General features: G+C 38.8%; 1 long non-coding RNA gene across 3 annotated transcripts; it reads left to right on the top strand.

Moving 5' to 3' along the window:
• The first annotated feature begins 308 nt into the window (after positions 1–308).
• Positions 309–8493, top strand: LOC140629439 (uncharacterized). 3 transcript variants are annotated; one of them, XR_012027279.1, is made up of 6 exons: positions 309–1026; positions 3579–3691; positions 4104–4198; positions 5128–5170; positions 5298–5471; positions 6817–8493. It is a non-coding gene; the product is annotated as an uncharacterized lncRNA (long non-coding RNA). The 3 variants fall into 3 exon arrangements; XR_012027275.1 differs by having other exon boundaries at positions 310–1022; XR_012027280.1 differs by lacking the exon at positions 4104–4198 and having other exon boundaries at positions 313–1022.
• The last annotated feature ends 11009 nt before the right edge of the window (positions 8494–19502 follow it).

Raw genomic sequence — 19502 nt, 5'->3', positions numbered from 1 at the left:
CAAAATCATAACTCTCGTGCAGATGTAAAAAGAACACATGCCACAGATCTTATATAACTCAATTAATTAGCAAGCCAGCAAAATGTTCCATTGGTTCAAAGGATAATTCAAACAATGTACCCATTTATAGGCAATCAGAAATGCAGAAATGAATTTACACATAAATGCTTAACTTGTCAACATTTACGGGACAATAATAAGTTGCACTTCACAAACTCATTAACATTTCTATGGAAAAATAATAAATTACAGTAATATAAGAAACTACAGATTATAAAATAGCTCAAAAACAATGAATTAGAAGACTTAGCAAGGGGGAGCGAGATAGAAACCCATTCATCTTTTGTGTGGGTGTGTGTACATCTTCGATGTGTCAGTTTTTCCTGACAATGGACACTTTTATCAAGTATTTACCTAGAAGTGGATTTGCTAAATCAGGGGTATTCATATGCTTCAGTTTAGTGGATATTGACAGGTTTTTGTTCTCAAATGATAGTGTCAACTTACACATTCATCAGCCACATAGAATTCTTTATATGCTCTTGAAAATTAGGAAGTTCTGAATCTCAGTTCAGATCTACAGAGGGTAAATCTTTGAACAGTCTCCTTTGTAGATCTCATGCATCCTAAATTTTTAGAGCTTTAATCTGGGTATAATAAAGAATATATCTGTTTTTTGCTTCTGGTTCCAAGTAAAGAATTTGTAAAAACCCTTGTAATTTGAGTGACAGGTGTTATCTTTATTATGCTAATTAGGGGACTCTAGGTGAGGCCCCTAGTTACCTTCAGGATGGAGGCTGGTCCCCTGAGAGACTCACCCCTGGTTAAACCATTGTAACTTTAGGTAGCTCAACTTCTGGGAAGAAGGAGGGGACTTGGAGATTCAGTTCAGTCACATGTCCAATGATTTAATAAATCATGCTTACATAATGAAGCCTCACTACAAACTCTAGACACAGAACTCAGTGAAGATTTCCAGTTTGTGAACACATTGTGGCTGGTACCTGAAGTTGGCACAAATAGTAAGTACGTGCAACTTATTTGTTGAATGAATAAGTACATGGATTCTAACCTGAGTCTTACATCTAGCTCTTGAGTAAATCATTGTAGAAGTATAAATTCTATGGGCACAGGCCAGTCTAGGTAGGGCTTGATGTTCTGTCCATGCAGACAGATTCTAGAAGGTTATGGCTAAACAATGGGAACACTGTGTGTAGGAAGGCTACATATCATCATGGCAAATGACACTCTCTAGAACAATCATTTTCAGTTCAAAGTAGGTCAAGACAAATTGACCATCTGACTTGTGGTCCATACAGTGGGCCCTGGCCCAATAGGATTAAGAGGAAGCCATTGTGTCTCATATTCTCACAATATGGAGAGGATTCTAGTCTATAATTCATAAATACTTAGTGAGGCTTAAACTCCACAGACAAAATATTGTTCATCTCTAGGGACTCAGATTGGCCCAAGAGGAAAAAAAAAAATCTAAAACTGGTATTAGGCATTCATAAACATTCACAAACAGCACAATACCCTCCAATATCAGGATGACACTTTAGCCTTCATTTCCTAATAGTATATAATTTTGGGGAAAAGAATTATATTGGACTTTGGATATCTGGCTTAGATATTTTGATTTTAACCTCTGTTCACAGTGCAGAGTAAGTTTTGGTCAGTGGAACAAGTAGAAATGAATGCCACAGGAAAAAGGATCTAATGCTAACCCAGTGAATTGAAAAAAGGAAGAGCAAAGAGAGAAAATGGACAATCACTACACATGCTTATCAGACTTTATCTAGATTCAAAGTTTTACTGAAAACTTTTTTTGTTGTTGTTTAACTCCTAGGACTCATATTCACTATTTACTTCTCCTACACAGGATATGCTTAAGAATTTTTTTAAAGACTTTGTTTATTCATGAGAGACACAGGAAGAAGCAGGCTCCCTGTGGGGAGTCTGATGTGGGACTCCATCCCAGGACCCTGGGATCATGACCTGAGCCAAAGACAGATGCTCAACCACTGAGCCACCCAGGTGTCTCAAGAAATTTTTTTCCAATTTAACGATTTTTGAATGACTAAAGAGATCTGACTCTATCATGGAAACCCCACTGGTGACTTCCGGCCAACCATGAGTAGCTTCAGTATCAAATTCAGGCAAGAATCATCTCCATATTGAACAGGGCAGGAAGACTCTGTTTGAGGTGATTAGGGAACACCCCCCACTCTGAGCTCAACACTCAAACCCAGGGCAGGAGAGAGTTTCTAAGTGCTGGCGTGAGAGGCAGAACAAGTCATCTGTGTTTGCTGATTAGATTTACCCAAAGGAAGATTACACTCTGTAGTAGCTTTGTGACACTAAGTAGTTTTACAACCAGGAGCAAGGCCCACGTCCAAATCAAGCTTTTAACATCTCGTAGAAACTGGGAAAGCCCCTGGTGCTATCTTCCTCGATATTTTACATTCAAAAAGATGGGCTGCAAAACCAACAAGAGGCTTTTCCAGAGACTTAACATCTCAGAGAGACAGGAAAAAAAAAAAAAAAACAAACTAAAAAGCTTTCTAACATAAATGTTCTAGAAAAGGAAGATCAGGTGCTTGTGTAGAGTTTGATAAAGCTGAGGGTAATGTGAAGACCATCTAGTTCAGTGTATTTAAATGTTTGCTGTTGTTGTTGTTGTTGTTTTTAAGTACTGAAGCAGTCCTAGAGAGGGGCAGTCTACTAGCCAGAGTTGTACAGAAAAATAGAACCAATAGGATGTGTGGACATTCCACTAGCCATATAGACAAAGAGATGGATTCAAAGGGATTGGGTCATGTTATTGTTGGGCTGGCAAGTCTGAAATTTGCTGAGCAGGCTGGAAACCCAGGGAATAGTTGATGCTGCAGTTTGAGTGTCAAAAGTAGTCTGCTAGGGATCCCTGGGTGGCGCAGCGGTTTGGCGCCTGCCTTTGGCCCAGGGCGCGATCCCGGAGACCAGGGATCGAGTCCCACGTCGGGTTCCCGGTGCATGGAGCCTGCTTCTCCCTCTGCCTGTGTCTCTGCCTCTCTCTCTCTCTCTGTGTGTGACTATCATAAATAAATAAAAATTAAGAAAAAAAAATTAAAAAAAAAAAAGTAGTCTGCTAGCACAATCCCCTCTTCCATCCTCAGACTTTTCCTCTTAAGGCCTTCAACTGATTGAATGAGGCCCACCTACATTATAGAGGTTAATCTGCTTTATCCAAATTCTTCTGAATTAAATGTTAATCAAATGGAGAAAATACCTTCATAGTAGCATCTGGACTGATGTCTCACCACCTGTCCAGGTGCCAGGATCTCACCAAACTGACATAAAATTAATCCTTACAGGCAATGTGAGCCTGGTATGCAGTAAAACCCTCTAAAGGGCTAGATGGAATTGTGATATCTTTCTGAAGAGTGTCTGAGAAATATTCCTGTACTACTGTTATTGAATAAATCAGCTACTTAAATGGGGGAAAATTCAGGTGACTTGACATAGACGAAGTTCTTTTGAGTTTTTATAGTTTGGGAGAAGCAAAGACAATCATAATTTTTCTTTTCTGGATAATGAAGCTTGCTTTGAAATATGTGAATATCAGAAGAATGCCCTCAGGCAAAGAAGATGCAGCTTTTTAAGAAAAGGATCCAATTTGGGTAGTAGGAACGGTGCTTCCCTGGCCACATAGGTAAGGAGATTCTGACCTTCTGATGATAAGCAAATATTATTCCTGTCACTGCAGGGGACCAGCTACAATCTGAGAAGTAAAGACATTTGCAATTTACAGTTTCACTGTGATATGGCAAAAAAAAAAAAAAAAACCCACAAGATGTGGAAATACAGCTTTTCGGAGTTTGTCTACACACCTACAACCCATGCTAAGAATTAGATGTAGTTAGCCTTAAAATGATGACTTTAGATATTGTGCAGGGCTCGGTACTTTGGGAGAGTAGCAGATAGAACAGAATAGAAGGGTGCATTCAAGCACTAAATAGAGATGTTAAGAAAAGCTTGCAGCAGGTGAAGTTATTATTCACCTGATATGTTGCTATCTCTCAGATCATTGGATACACCTTAAAATGCAAATTGCTCTTTTCTAGATATCGGTGATTTTTTCTCTATACTGGAAGCCTGAAGATAATTTGGGCTTTCTACCTACGGCCTTGTTTTTCAGCTTCCAAAATTCTGTACAGAGGTAAAGTTACCTCATTCTGTCCCATGGATTCCTCTTTCTCTTTGAGTCCTCATCATCCTATCGAGTCTGTTAATGACAACTTCTAGCACTAAGGAAATTAAACCACTCTAAGACACAGATTTATGGAGACGTATTTGCTAGTGTTTACTTCACAGAAATCAATGTGCATAATAACACTGAATTGTTACTCTAGTTTCCAGAGCCCATACCCTAAGTTCCTTTTTCTTATTCCACCTTCTACTTTTTTTTTTTTTTTAAGAGAGGCTGGGAGAGGGTGGAGGTTGGGGGAGGGGCAGAAGACGTGGGAGAGAGAGAGAATCCCAAGATCCAGAGCAGGATCCAGTGCAGGTCCGACATGAGGCTGGATGTCCCAACCTTGGGATTATGACCTGAGCCGCAATCAAGAGTCAGACCTTAATTGCCTGAACCACCCACGTGCCCCTAATTTTTTTTTTTAACTATTCTTGTTTGACAGTCAAGAGTAGCAGAATATACCACTTTGGCATAAGGGTTATTTTGAGCTAAAAGCAACCTAGAAGCAGAGGCGAGAAAAGCTCTCTGTCCTCTCATTTGCCTAAAAGCAAGACATAAATTTGTGAAGGTGTCCCCTCTCCCTTCTCTGCCAGGAAGGACAGGTGTTTGTCACTGGACACAAGTCTAGACCCCAGTCAGCTCTGAGATGACATGCTGGGATCTAACAAACATTACTAAGGGGCCCTTAGCTTACCGTAGTTTACTGCCCTAGAAACTCAAAGTCCTTTTCCTTTGTCTTGTCACCTCTCTGATAAGGTATGGTTCTTTTTATTCTGATCCTATATAAGCCCAAGGTCTAGCCACCCCTGTGGGTTCCTTACCACCAAGTACTGCTAAGTATGGGAGACGCACATGTTAATAAACTTGTTTTTTGCTTGTTGATTTGTCTTTTGCAGCGCCCCACCCAGACAACCTCCTAGGAGCATAGAAGAAAAAACAGTTAAGTTTTAGGGAAGGAAAAAAAATCTTCCTTGTATTATAGTCTTTTTCTCCCCCTCCCCACCTTGAATGCAAAGTATTTCATTCTTTGAGTTCATAAAAATGCCTCGTTTGCCTTATTTCCTAGATTCTAAAACCCTATCCGTGGTATGGTACTTCATAAATTTAATAACATTGTGGGATCAAGCCTGATTTGAGGGTCTTAAAACTAAAACTCAGTATGATAAAACGGAAGTAAAGCAAGGTGATGATCAGGACTTCAAAGGAACAAGTACCGTGTGATTTCTGGAACTGAATGGAGGTAGGTTTTTCTTGTATTAATACTTTTATACTTTAAAGTTAACTACATTTTTATATACCTAAAATATACGTTATATTATAAATGTATGTGTCTATACATCCAATGTATTTCATATGTATGATGAAGTGGTGAAGACATCCACTTGGGATGGCTGATTTCTGATTTAGATGGAGCCCGGGCTGGTGCTCCCCCTTGAGATTTTCTTTAGTCATTTTTAGCCACTGTTTATGTAATTCATGGATTGGATTGTTTTTGAAATAGACTTCCTCAGACTTAATTTCGTTGGGAATAAACACGTTTGACAATATTCTATATTCTCCAAGATCATCTCCTAGAAAACCCTCTTTATATTTGTGTAAAAGGAAAAAAAAATCTCCCCTTACAACAGTACTTGCCTAAGAGATATCAAAAGAAAAACAGATTCTCTTAAAGTTATTCTAATCCACCAGCCTTGTTTAAGAACGGGAATGACCCCAGATATACTCGGCTGGTGTTTGGCCTGACTGAAGACTCTTTCCTGATGAAGGAACATTAGGATTTGTTTCAACCAGTCGTGAACAGACCAAGGGATGCCTCCTGCCTGTCAGAGAGAGCACTCTCAATGCTTAACAGGAATTCCCGCCATGAAATCCCCTTCCTAACACCCCCACCTAAGTACTCAGTGATATTCTTCCCAGGTAGTATCTTCTTAAAATTGGCAAATAAGGGATCCCTGGGTGGCGCAGCAGGTTAGCGCCTGCCTTTGGCCCAGGGCGCGGTCCTGGAGACCCGGGATCGAGTCCCACGTCGGGTTCCCGGTGCATGGAGCCTGCTTCTCCCTCTGCCTGTGTCTCTGCCTCTCTCTCTCTGTGCGACTATCATGAAAAAAAAAAAAAAATTGGCAAATAAAAACCATCAGCCTTAAAACCTGCCTTATTTTGTACTGGCTTTGGTTGGTTTTGTAGTACTTTTGAACCTACATTCAGGATATTAATTGAATTTATGGTTTATAGAGATCTGAAAATATACTTACAAGAATAAAGCTGAAGTTCTGTGTAGACAGTGTTTTATCTAGTATTGACTCCTCCAATTACAAAATTATGTCCTTTTTTCCCCATTATTTTTTAGAACTGTCCTATCTCTGATAATTTTGTCAACACATTTTCAGAAACTGATATTTTTTTACCCTTTTACCCCCTCCTTTGATTGGCTTTGTGCTCATGGTTAGAACACCAGCGGTTTACACATGAGGTGTGTGTGTGTGTGTGTGTGTGTGTGTGTGTGTGTTGTTGTTGTTGTTGTTGTGCTTTTGGAGCTTTAAAAAAAAAAATTCATGCCAAAACCTTTGTTTCATCCTCCACTGCAGAGTACATATCATGAACGTATCCAGCTGAGCTTAATTATACCAAACAAAGCAAATAGAACTTGGGAAGAGCTTCTCTCTGCACCTGCTTCTCCAAGAAAACAAGGAAATTGGAGTGGTCTTTTCGTGGACTCAGTGTGGCTGTGGCAGGGGCCGTGAGACAATAGGAAAAGGCAAAGATTGGAGTTACATTTTCCTAACAAATGGGTAATCCGTCCTCAATCCAAATTGGTTGAACGCTACAACCCTCATTGTTTCCATTTCATTTAATGCCCATAAAAATGAATTCACTTGAATTCAATGGCTGTAGGCTCAGAATATTCGCAGTGTATTTGTGTTGGACTCTAAGACTGATCTGTTCGGCTTTTTTTATTCGCTTTCTATGAAAGAACATTAACCCAAGACTAAGAAAGTAGAGAAAGATGCTCAGAATTCCATCACAAATTAAATTATTTTCAAATTTCTTTCCACTCCAAGCTCACATACTAATTTTACACAGCTATCATCAATGCTTTTATATGGTTATGTTAACCATGTATTTTGTAATGATATTTAGTGGGTACATAATATTACATCAGGTCGATTAAGCAGTTTCCTTAAGCATTCTATCATTCAGGGGAGTGCAGACTGAAGCTGTTTTTACTGAAACAAATGATTAAAATTAACCTGTTGTTTAATAGGAATGCAAATGGATTTTTCTACATTGCCATTTTTTTTTGAGGGGGCGGGGCAAAGGGAAAGAGTCTCAAGCCGACTCCTCGCTGAGCACATAGCCCAACACAGGGCTCTATCTGAGGACCCTAAGCTCATGACCTATGCGGCAATCAAGAGTTGGACACTTAACTGACTGAGCCACGCAGGCACCCCTGCCATTTATTTTAAAATAAATTCCATATAGTGGTCAAATACTATGTACTTTTCTGATGACCCATGATGAATTTTCAAATGCATGCATATCTTTTTCTGAATGACCTGAGCATAATTTACAAACATCACATCTCTTTTTCCACAAATAAAGTGACTATTTCCTAAATATGGCTTTTCTCTAGGCAATCACAATAATATTTATCAAAACCAGGATACTTAACTCTAATACTGGACTCTCATATATTACACATTTCATACTCAAGAGTTACCAATTGTCCTAATAATGTCCTGCTTAATAATTTTTTTCTTGAATCAAGTCCAATCCAGAGTCACATTCAGTTGTTATGTACCTTTATTCACCTTTAATATGAAACCATTTTCAGCCTTTTTTTTGGTCTTTCGTGACCTTAAAATTTTTGAAGGACACAGGCCAGTTATGTTACAGAATATCCTTCCACTTATATTTCCCTGATGTTTCCTTGTGACTGGATCCAGGTTATGCATTTTTAGCAGGAAATCCACAGACTGGATGCTGTGTCTTCCCATTGCATTATTTTAGAAGATGCAGGATGTCAGCTTGTCAATTTGTTGGTGATGCAAAGTTGATCATTTCATTAGATGGTGTTGACCAGTTTTCTTCCCCATAAAGTTACTATTTTTTCTTTTGTAATTAATAAGTAATTTGAGGGAGATACTTTGAGATTATGTAAATATTCTATCCATTAAAATTTTATCCACTGTATTTAGCATCTATTAATGATACCTGCCAGCATCAATCATTACTGTGATGGTTGCAAAAAAAGTGATTTTATAATAAAATAGCATTTCTATATTTATTAATCTTCCACTCTACATGACAGCTTTCTCCTTCCCAACATTCATTTATTTCTATCAGTATAGACTTATATTTGCTTATTTAATTCAGTGCATGTTCTGTTACTATCTATCATTTTCTGCTCGGATTGTTCCCAATTTTGCCTGCAGGGAACCCCTGCAAATTGGCTCCTAACAAGTCCCTGTAATATTTTAAACACTGATTTACTTTTTGGCACAAGATGTTCTAGGCTTATCCTGAAGTTTCTCTATCTCCTCCAAGAATCCCTGATTCCTTTAGTGGGTATTGGCATAGAAAGCAAGGTCTGTGTGCTTGGACAAAATAGTGAAACTTTGTGGCATTTGACCCATGACCCACATGCCCCCAGCTCAGTGTGGCAAAAGCAGTACTCCGTGTGGAGAAGCTGAAGATACAGGTTCCCTCTTCCTGTAGCTCACAGGCTTGGACCATAGTTCTTCGCAAAAGGAATAAGTCACTAGCATTTCTGATTTCCTGCAGCTCCTAATGACAGAAGCAGTTTTCCTAGAAGGCATAGCTGAGAGGACCAGGCTCTTTTTCCCCACAAAGGATGGAAGGAAGCTCCACTCCAAGTGTGGCAACCCAAGAGTGACTGGCCCTAATTGTCTTTGCCCCAGCTTACTCTTAAGGTGAAAGTTTCATGCTGGAGGGAGAAGCCAGCCATGGTTATACTAGCCATCCAACACCTGCTTTTAGAGCAAGGGAGAAAGGGCCACTGTCCTTACCTGCAGCTCCTGGACAATATCCAAGAATTTCTTCCCACAGAAACCCCCAGAAAGGCCAGCTGTACAGATGACTGCTATATAGAATAGACTGCTATTCTGCTTTGCTTGGGAAAGGATATCAAAATATCCATACTTAAAGAGATTGACAAACAGGTGAGATCTTGGTGGAGTGTTTAACAGGGAGCACATAGCTCCATGATAATGGTAGCAAACAACACAATATATTAGGGCACTTAAAAGTTGAACAGATCAAGGAAAGACATAGTAAGAGTCATCCTCAGGGGGTTCCTGCGGGGCTCAGTTGGTTGAGTGTCTGCCTTCAGCTCAAGTCATGATCCCAGGGTGCTGGGATCAAGTCCCACATTGGGCTCCCTGCTCAGTAGGGAGCCTGCTGGTTCTTCTCCCTCTGCCCCTTCCCCCAGCTCATGCTCTCTCACTCACTCTGCTATCTCTCTCTTGGGCGCTCTCTCAAATAAATGGGTGAAATCGAAAAAAAAAGCCATCTGGTTTCACATTCAAACTTTGAGGGTTGGGAAGGCTATGTCTAAGTGCTAAGCTGCACCCAACTCAGGAGAAATTAGAACTCATTGTGACACAGAGGTAAGTAGAAACAATCCCCAAATCACATACCCATCAACAAAGGATGGAAGGCTCATTCTCACTAGAGGATCAAGCACAAGCTCTAACACAACACTGACTGAACAATAAGCAACTCAGAGGTCACCTTTAGGAGACTGGGCTTAAAAATAAAATCACAACCATCCCTGGTAGTCTTGAATATTGCAGGCATGTCCAAGACTGTGCCCTTCCAGGAGTGACTGGAGAGGGATTTCCAAACTGCTAATCCCTGTCTGAACACGCAGCAAAGACCTAAACTTGAACTGTAGTAGAAACCTCCAAACCATACATACATAAAACGGTAAAAGCTAAAATCTGGCTGGCCAACAGGGCTTAAGCACAGATGTTGAGCAAAATGTGGCTTATGCTGACCCAGGGGTAATGTCTAAGCAGCATTTGACAAAGTCCAATACTTTTCAGACTAAAATATAATTTAACAATCTGAGCACAGATATTAGATGTTATAGATATATTAGACACTAGAGATGTTAAAAAGGCAAAAAATATTTTAAAAACTAGAGACGTGACAATGTCTCAAAAAGACAGAATTTATAAAAAAGAAATAAATGGAAACTCAAGTTGAAAAGTATAACACAACTTAAAAACTCAGTAGAGGAAAGACAATGTCAAGATAATGAGAACACAAGCCCCCAGCAGGAAGGAAATTTTTACAAAGGCACATCTGATAAAGGACTATTATCTAAAATATACAAAGAACTCATACAACTCAACAATAAGAAAACCTGATTAAAAAGCAGGACAAAGACATCAACAGACATCTCACCAAAGAAGATAAGCAGATAGCAGGTCAACATGTGAAAAGATGTTGCACATCATAAGTCCTCAGGGAAATGCAAACAAACCTTTAGAATGCACCGAATCCAAAATCACTAATAACATCAAATGCTAATGAGGATGTGGAGCAACAGAAACTCTCGTTCACTGCTGACAAGAATGGGAGAGAGTTTGGCAACTCCTTACAGAACTAAACATACCCTTGTAATAGCCAACAATCACACTCCTCGATATTTCCCCAAAGGAGCTGAAAACTATGTCCAAACAAAAACCTCAGTGGGGATGTTTATAGAGCTTTATCTGTAACTGCCAAAACCTGGAAGCAACTGAGATGTCCTTCAGTACGTATGGATAAGTAAACTGTGGTCCATCCAATGGAATATTACTCAGTGCTAAAAAAGAAATAAGCAACCAAGTCATTAAAAGACATGAAAGAAGTTAAGCACATATTGCTCAATGAAAGAAGCCAATCTGTAAAGGCTACATACTGTATGATTCCAACTATATGACATTCTAGAAAAGACATCACTAATGGAGACATTAAAAAGATCAGTGGGGGGCAGCCCCGGTGGCGCAGCGGTTTAGCGCCGCCTGCAGCCCGGGGCATGATCCTGGAGACCCTGGATCGAGTCCCACATCAGGCTCCCTGCATGGAGCCTGCTTCTCCCTCTGCCTGTGTCTCTGCCTCTCTCTCCCTCTGTGTCTCTCTCCTGAGTGGATAACTAAAAAAAACCTTTAAAAAAATAAATAAATAAAAAAATAAAAAAAAAATAAAAAGATCAGTGGGGAGATCCCTGGGTGGCTCAGCAGTTTAGTGCCTGCCTTTGGCCCAGGGCGTGATCCTGGAGTCCCAGGATCGAGTCCCATGTCGGGCCCCGGCATGGAGCCTGTTTCTCTGTCTGCCTGTGTCTCTGCCTCTCTCTCTCTCTGTCTCTGTGTCTCTCATGAATAAATAAATAAAATCTTAAAAAAAAAAAAAAAAGATCAGTGGTTTCCCAGGATTTGGGTGGGAGGGAGTACAGAGGATTTTTAAGTCAGTAAAAATATATGATACTGTAACAATGGACACAGGTCATTCTACATTTTTCCAAATCCGTAGAACATATGACACCAAGAATTAACCTTAATGTAAACAATGGATTTTCAGGTAATAATAATGTGTCACTGCAGGTTCATGAGTTATACCACTCTGGTGGTGAATACAGACAATGGGAAGGCTACGCATGTATTGGAGAAAGTATGTGGGAAATTGCTTCTCTCGTTTTCTTACCAACCTAAAACTTGCTCTAGAAGGATATCTATTTAATATTGTCCTAGAGGACGCAGGCAGGAAAATTAGGCAATAAGAAGTAACAAAGTTCATACAGATTGAAAGAAAGAAAAGTCTATTCAAAGATGGCATGATCTTTTTTATATATAAAATTCTAAGGAATAACTAAAAACACTATTAAATAAACTAATTCAACAAGGTGATGGGATACTAGAATATTTTAAAAGCCAATTTCAATTTCTATATACTAGCAACAATCCAAAATGAAATTATTAAAAACAAAAATACATTCACCCAGGGTACTCTAGGAAATTGCAATATCCGATAGGAGTAGCCCCTGGGCTTAGGATGTAGCAAAATATTTGCTTAAGTATGGATTTTGTTATTAAGATTATGCAAATGTCTCTAAAAAGTGTGCATCTCGATCTATGTAAGAAGTTCTGACTACTGAATGAAATCAATTTGTTGCCGGAAGGAATCACACCAGTTTGGAAAGAAAATTAACAAATATTTACACCAAAAAAGAAAGACAACTTGGTTAGGAGTGAGCAGACCTAGTAAATTAAGCATGTAAAAAATTGTTGAAGGTTTCTTTAGAATCCATTCAATCAGAGCAATTTTGTTAAAGGAATATACTGTAGATATGGCCAAATCACTTTGGGATCGCTAAGAAATAACTAAAAAGCATGACCTTATCAAAAGAACTTGTCAAAAGATACATTTGATTGTACACACATTCTGTCTCTCAAACTAAAAAAATCCATGTGTCTTTTTAATCCACTTAGAAGTTCTAACAATGGGCAGAAGCCATACCCTTGATTTGATCCTTGCTACATAAGCTCTATCATCCCTTCTTGAACAAAGACTTTCTGATTTTTATCTGTCACCACTTGAGGATAAAAAGCACTTGCCTCTTTCAGCTCTATATGTCCTGAATGGGATCTATGCTCTTTTACCTCCCAAATTATTTAAGACCACACACAGTTTTATCAAAAATTTCATCACAGAATAAGATGAATGGCCATTAATACAGTATTCAGTAGCAATTTAGCTGCAGTCTGCCTATTAACTACCATTGGTGTTGATACCACATGTTCGTTTCCATGAAAGCAGACCCTCCTAGTCAGATTGGGCTGGATGTGGGAAGAAATAACCCCAAATTACAGTGGCTTAGTTATATTTTACCCCCCAGTCCATGCAACAGGTGGCCCTGAAGATCTGTGATCAGGGATACAGGCCAAGGGGACAGCCATCTTTGCAACTATTACCAAAAGAGAAAAAAGTCTCTGGAGGGCTTCACGTCAACAATTCAATTCTCTGATCCAGAAGCACAGGTCACTTCTGCTTACATGTCATCACAAGTCACTTGACTTCAGTCAATCACATGGGTTTTTAGAAGTGAAATCCTTACATGCGAGAACCAATATTAATGAAGGAGTTATACATTTGTGGGGGGATTTATTTATCCCTACAAAAAAACATCAGGGTTTCAGAAATAATGGTCAAATTGGAAAACCATTTTTGTACTAAAACAGAGCATCAGATGAGTGTGTGCAGGGGTGCGCAGCCTGAGAAAAATGGTATACTAAACATGCTGAAACTAAGTGACATAGAACAGTGGAAAAACATATTTCAATTTTGGTTTAAATATACCTTTCTTCTGGCCCCTCTGCTGGAGCAATCATAATATAATACCTATGTCATTTAGCAAAACTCCCTCTCACCTATCAAGATTAATCATAACACTTTCATTTAACTGAAATACTTATTATCTCAAGTCTGCAATGTCTGCCACAAAGAAAATTAGCAAGTGATATAGTTAAAAGGGATATTAAAGTCAATTGGCGGTATAACTGTAAACATTATTGCTTTTATTAACTTAGCCCCACACTGCATAAAGCAAAAGTTAGTAAAATTGCACTCCACTACCAAGTGGTAGTGCTGGGGTTAAAAATCAGGCAGTCCATCACTGCTTTGGCTAGATGCACTATTTCCTTTGATATGCCAAAGTGAAAAAATAATTAATTATTCATTAATCAAAATCAAAATATCAAAAACCAAAGTCTTCCATTCATAATAGCAAAACATGCTGTGAGATAACTAGAAACCATTTTTAAATATTACGTTTTAAAGGACCATGGTATTAATAGATAAAGAGACCACCGAAAAAGAGCCTGACTGACCCCAGACACATACTCAGGGATGTGTGTAGGCCTGATTTCTGAAAGAAGCAGTGTTACAAATCACTGGAAATGATGGCTTCTTATCAAATGCTAATGGGAAAACTTAACATCCAGGGAAAAAATACATATATTCCTTTCTCATATTACATACCAAAATCAAGCCCAAATATTCTAACCACCTCAATGAGTAAAGCTAATCTAAAATGTCTGGGAAATATAATTATCCTTAGGATATTAGGGTAAAGAAGATTTTCTTAAAGCAGCACAATCATAAAGGAAATGTCACTACACCTGCACAATAAAATAAGTTATAAACAGCTTCAAAATGTAAGACACAGACAAGGAGTATCTTTATAGCTTATTCAACCAGCCAGTATAAAGAAATCCTAAAAATCGGTAATGCACAAAATATGTATGAGCAATTCACCTGAAAAGCAATAAACACGTGGCAAAAAAATGTTCAGCCTCACTGGTAATCAGGAAAAATGCAAATTGAAGCCAATATTTCAGTCTCATACAGGAGAACCTGTAGTATATTTTGAGGAAATTGATCTTAGGAGAGAATCAACAGATTGTGTTATTAATGGCTAATATGACAAGGAGAGAGAGAAATTCATATTTTGCTTTGATATTATTTGTAGGCTCTTTTTTTGGCTTCCTTCACTACATCAATTTTTACTATAAATAGTCCAGGGACAGACAGCAGAGGGGATATAATCAAAGCATGCCAGAAAGTAATGTGCGCAGCAGTCTTGAAGGAATTTAGAGGTTTGTAGCATCATTGAGTTGACAGCCTTGCAGCAAACATACACCTACACAAGAAATGTAGCCCAAAGTAAAGACACTCTTGGCATATCATTTAACAGGGTGCTAATTAGATGAACAACAACAAGAAACATGCCAAGAAGATGCTTTTGGAGATTCTTTAAAATGCTGAATGGATAAAATGCTAAATATTCTCATTTGAACTCAAGATGTGTGGGTATATATTGCTACATAACCTGCCCCCACCCCCAGACATAGGGGTTTAACACAATACTTTATCGCTTGTCATAGTCCTGTGCATTGACTGGGCTCAACTAGACAGTTCACACTTGAGGCCTCACAGACTGTTGCCATCAAAGAGAGGCTGGCACTGGAGGCTCACATGTTAGATCTCAGCTGAGGCTGGGTGGAACATTTGAGGGGTGGCCAAGAATCCTTACATGCCCTGGTTTCCCCAGAACAAAAATAAGATAGAATCCACCAGCTTCTTGTCACTAGCCTCTAAAAACCCAGAACATCAATTCCATTGCATTCTAGTGGTCAAGCAAGTCACTAAAGACAGCCCAAAGTCCAGAGGGCTGGGGATGGGGTAAACCATATGCCATCTCTTCAAGTGAGAAGCAGTGTGTGGAAAGAGGAGGGAAGTCTCCCTCTGCCTGTGTCTCTCTGTTTCTCATGAATAAATAAATAAAATCTTTTTTAAAAAATGGGACGCCTGGGTGGCTCAGTGATTGTCTGTCTTTGGCTCAAGGCATGATCTCGGGGTCCCAGGATCGAGTCCCACGTCGGGCTCCCTGCATGGAGCCTGCTTCTCCCTCTGTCTGTGTCTCTGCCTCTCTCTGTCTCTCATGAATAAATAAATAAAATCTTAAAAAAAAAAAAAAAAAAAAGGAAAGAGGAGGGAAGGAATGGCAGATGGCTATCTTTGGAGACTTACTACCATCCAAGAGAACTTCAACAACCCTTCACTCCTTGGAGCATATTACTTAAATGATTCTGAGTGATCAGCCTCTCCGTGTGTTAGCACTCTGCGTGAATGGATGATTCTTCAAGCTTTTATCCCCAGCCATCCATGCATGGAGGCGAGCTAGTACCAACAGAAGTCTGAGTCATGACTGCCACCATGCAAAAGGGATCATGTTATCTCTGTCTTCCTAAAATAAATCCTTCATGGCAGGTTACTCACCTGGCTTGTTGAGGGGGATTGTCTGAATCACTGACTACCAATCAAACCAAGTCTAAGAAATCAAACTGATTAAATGACATTTTAATTTTTTTTTTTTATGATAGTCACAGAGAGAGAGAGAGAGAGAGAGAGAGAGAGAGAGGGGCAGAGACACAGGCAGAGGGAGAAGCAGGCTCCATGCACCGGGAGCCCGACGTGGGATTCGATCCCAGGTCTCCAGGATCGCGCCCTGAGCCAAAGGCAGGCGCTAAACCGCTGCGCCACCCAGGGTTCCCTAAATGACATTTTAAAAATAGTTTGTGTCTAAAGAAATTTCTTCCTTGGTATCATTTTATTCATGTATTCTTAACTTTCTTTAAAGTGAGATAAAATGTTGGTTTATTTCACTGAAAAGTAATTAATAGGTCAGAGTATATGTTTCCTTCTGATATTTTCTTTTTCACATTACCTTCCAAGGGAATAGTTATCATGTCCAGCTAGTAGCATGTGGTATTAACTCTCATTATTAAGAATTCATTTTTAACTGACTGGAGAAAGTGTGTAACTTTTCATTTACTTAAAAGAACAACAAATTCTTCCTCAAAATCTATCGCAGTATTTGTTTGAATAAAAACTATTTTATAATTTATCGGTCACTAGATATATTTTAGTAAGTGCATGATTCAGTGTTGTTAACTACGGGCATGTTGTACAGCAGATCTTGAGAACTTACTCATCTTGTATACCTGAGACTTTATGCCCATCAATTAGCAACTCCCCATTTCTGCCAGCCCCTGGCAACCACCATTCTACCATTTTTACATGCTTGACTTCTTTAGATGCCTCATACAAGTGGAGTCATGCAGTATTTTTATCCTTCTGTGTCTGGCTTATTTCACATAGCATAATGTCTTCCGGGTTTATTCTTGTTGCTGCCAGTGGCATGGGTTCCTCCTTTTTGAGGCTGAATATTATTCCATTGTAGGTCTATACATTTTCTTTACTCATTCATCCACTGATGGGCATTTAGATTGTATCATATCTTGGCTATTGTAGAAAATGCTACAATTAACACGAGTGTGGAGGCAGCTCTTCAATATCTAATTTTAATTCTTTTGAGTATATATATTCAAAAGTGGGATTGTTGAATCATAGGGGTAGTTCTATTTTTAATTTTTGAGGAACTTCCATACTGTCTATGTTCCATAGTGGCGCTCCATTTCTCATTCTTACCAGCAGTGCACAAGAGTTTCCTTTCCTCCATATCCTCACCAACGTTTATCTTTTCTTTTTTGATAATAACCATCCTACCTGGAGTGAGTGGAGTGAGGAGATATCGCATTGGGATATTGATTTGCATTTTCCCGATGATGAGCGATGGTAAGCATCTTTTCATATTCCTCTTGGGCATTGTATGTCTGCTATGGAGAAATGTCTATTCAAGTCTTTTGTCCATTTGTTCATTGGGTTATTTAGGATGATTCATTTATTTTGCTATTGAGTTGTAGAAGTACCTTCTTTGTTTTGGAGCTTAACCCCTATCAGATTGATGGTTTGTCTATTTGTCTTTTTGTTGCTTGTGTTTTCAGTGTCCCGTCCAAGAAACCATTGCCAGCACCAATGCCATGCATCTTTTCCTGTTTTCTTGTAGGAGTTTCTTAGCTTCAAGTTTGTGTTTGAATTCTGAATCTGTTTTGAGTTGGTTTTCCTGTATGGTATAAAACAAGGGTCAAATAGTTCATTCTGTTGCATATGGACATCCAGTTTTCCCAGCACCATTTATCAAAGAACCTTCAGGAAAGAAGTCATTCTTTTTTTTAATCATAATTTCCATTCATATCTTTTTGCTCTCAGAATCTTTTTCTCATGAAGTTCAAGGATTATAATAAAAGTTTAGCCACACAATTTAGCTTTTAGACATCTCAATCTTGCAGCTCAGACTTCTGATCTTGGGAAATTCTGAGCTCAAAATACTTTTTTGCTTAATTTCTTTTTACTGTCAATCAAGGATCTCTTTTCTACATTATAAAAGACTATTCTTTACTGGGAATGGTTGATATTTAGCTCTTTTCTCTAATCCTTCCCTCTTTTATCTAAAGCTTTGTATCCCAAAGACTAAAGTAACACCCAAAATGTCAAAGTGCTAGAGGACACTCTGCTGTAATCCTGGCATGAAGGACAACTCAAATGATCTCATCAGTCTCTTTGTGTTTGTATAATTAAAGCTATTTCACAAAACAAATAATGAACTAAAAAAAAAAAACAACACCTTATTTCTTGATCTTTCTGCTATATTTCTTCCAGTATAATCTGAAGAATTTTCTCTAATCTTAGTCTCAAACCTTTCTCCAAAATGATTATATGAATAAAATGTTCCCATAAGCAGTGGACAAGAGCTTCTGTTGCTTCATGTCCTCATAAACACTTGATTTTGCCCAATTTTTAAAAATGTAATTCTAGGGGCACCTGGGTGGCTCAGTTGGTTAAGCATCTGCTTTCAGCTCAGATCATGATCTTGCAGTCCTGGGATCAAGCCCCACAACTGCTCATCAGAGAGTTTGCTTCTCCCTCCCCCTCTGTGTGCATTCTCTCTCTAACAAATTAAGGCTTCTAAAAAATGTAATTCTAGTATCATCAGTGATAAATTCTTGACTTAAATGTAGTTGAATTTAGTAGTGATTTGCACTCCCTAAATATTGGAAGATAATGTTTAATGTTGGAAGAAACAAGTATGTAAAGTATCAAGAATTTTGCAGTACTGATTTTCCAAGTGCTTTAAAAATTTCATACACTCTAAAGAAATGCATATGTGTGTGTGTATATAGCATATTACCACTATATTTTGTTATCCCTAACACTATACAAGGTCTCTATCTACATATTATGCCAAATAACTCCAGCCACCCAACTACCGATGTCCTACATTTCAGAAAAGGCAAACGATAGGTCAATCAATTTATATATGAACTCTTTTCAGAAGAAAATGAGTGAAAATATCAGTGAGGGTGACCAAACATGAGAGACTCCTAACTCTGGGAAACGAACAAGGGGTAGTGGAAAGGGAGGTGGGCCGGCGGTTGGGGTGACTGCGTGACGGTCACTGAGGGGGGCACTTGACAGGATGAGCACTGGGTGATATGCTATATGTTGGCAAATCGAACTCCAATTAAAAAAAAGTACAAAGGTAATTCTGCAACATCTTGGGGAACAATAATTTGCATTACAATCCTTAAAAGCGTTTGTTTGTTTTCTGTAAGAAGGTGCAGCAGGGGCACCTGGCTGGCTCAGTCTGTAGAGCATGTGACTCTTGATTTTAGGTTTAGGAGTTCAAGCCCCACATTGGGTATGGATATGACTTAAAACTAAAATCTTGGGGGAAAAGATAAAGTGCAGCAGTTTTACTTTAAAACGTTTGCAATTAGGGACTATCTTGTTCTGAAGGGTGATG

The sequence above is a fragment of the Canis lupus genome, chromosome 3, assembly GCF_048164855.1.
Source record: "Canis lupus baileyi chromosome 3, mCanLup2.hap1, whole genome shotgun sequence".
NCBI classification, from domain to species: Eukaryota; Metazoa; Chordata; class Mammalia; order Carnivora; family Canidae; genus Canis; species Canis lupus.
This window is presented reverse-complemented; position numbering and strand designations above follow the sequence as displayed.